Raw genomic sequence first — 744 nt, 5'->3', positions numbered from 1 at the left:
ATTCTAAACCTGAAAGAGGCAAGAGATATTTGCCTCTGAGTCATGAAAATATTTGGTGATCTGACTAGCTAACTTGTAGAAAAGTTCAAAATATCTAGTAGGATCTAGAGGTGCATACGCACTGCCACAGATAAAGACAACTCAGTGATGATCAGTTAGTTAAAATTAGTCTTGCTACTTCCAAATTCATATTAAGAAAGGCCTCTCATATTGAAAAGGTTAGTGCAAGCCCCACTTAACCCATCCAGTGTGAAAAGTCTCAGCCAAACTTAATTCAAACCTCTGAAAGTACGGTAGCAACAATAAAATATGAATATTATTGGAGTGAGGGAGTTAAAAGTTGTGATGTAGATATGGGTTGTATAGGTTTGTGTATTTATGTGTTTGTACCAGATACTATGTACCTCTGTAGCCCTACCACCTCACTTGATTTATTTATTATATTATTATTATCTATCTATCTATCTATCTATTGCCAGACGCCTCAATCCCGTTTGGGGTGGCCACAAACAAATCGCCTCCAAGTCACCCTGTCCCCCGCCATTTCACTGCCCTGCTCACAACTCACACCCCCCTCTCTCATATACCTCTCCACCCCATCCCTCCATCTCATCCTCGGCCTCCCCCTCCCTCTTCAGCTCACTAATTCCACATCTCCGGTCCAATTGCTTTTTCTTCCATTCCATATTGGTGACGTACTTCAACCTCAGTGTCATTCTTGATATTGGGATTTTTATTGATTTA

This window comes from Coenobita brevimanus, unplaced genomic scaffold, assembly GCF_032717465.1.
Source record: "Coenobita brevimanus isolate Jiangsu-jjx unplaced genomic scaffold, ASM3271746v2 jjx.HiC_scaffold_131, whole genome shotgun sequence".
Classification (NCBI taxonomy): domain Eukaryota; kingdom Metazoa; phylum Arthropoda; class Malacostraca; order Decapoda; family Coenobitidae; genus Coenobita; species Coenobita brevimanus.
The sequence above is the reverse complement of the archived record's forward strand: the minus strand, read 5'-3'. Positions refer to the sequence as shown.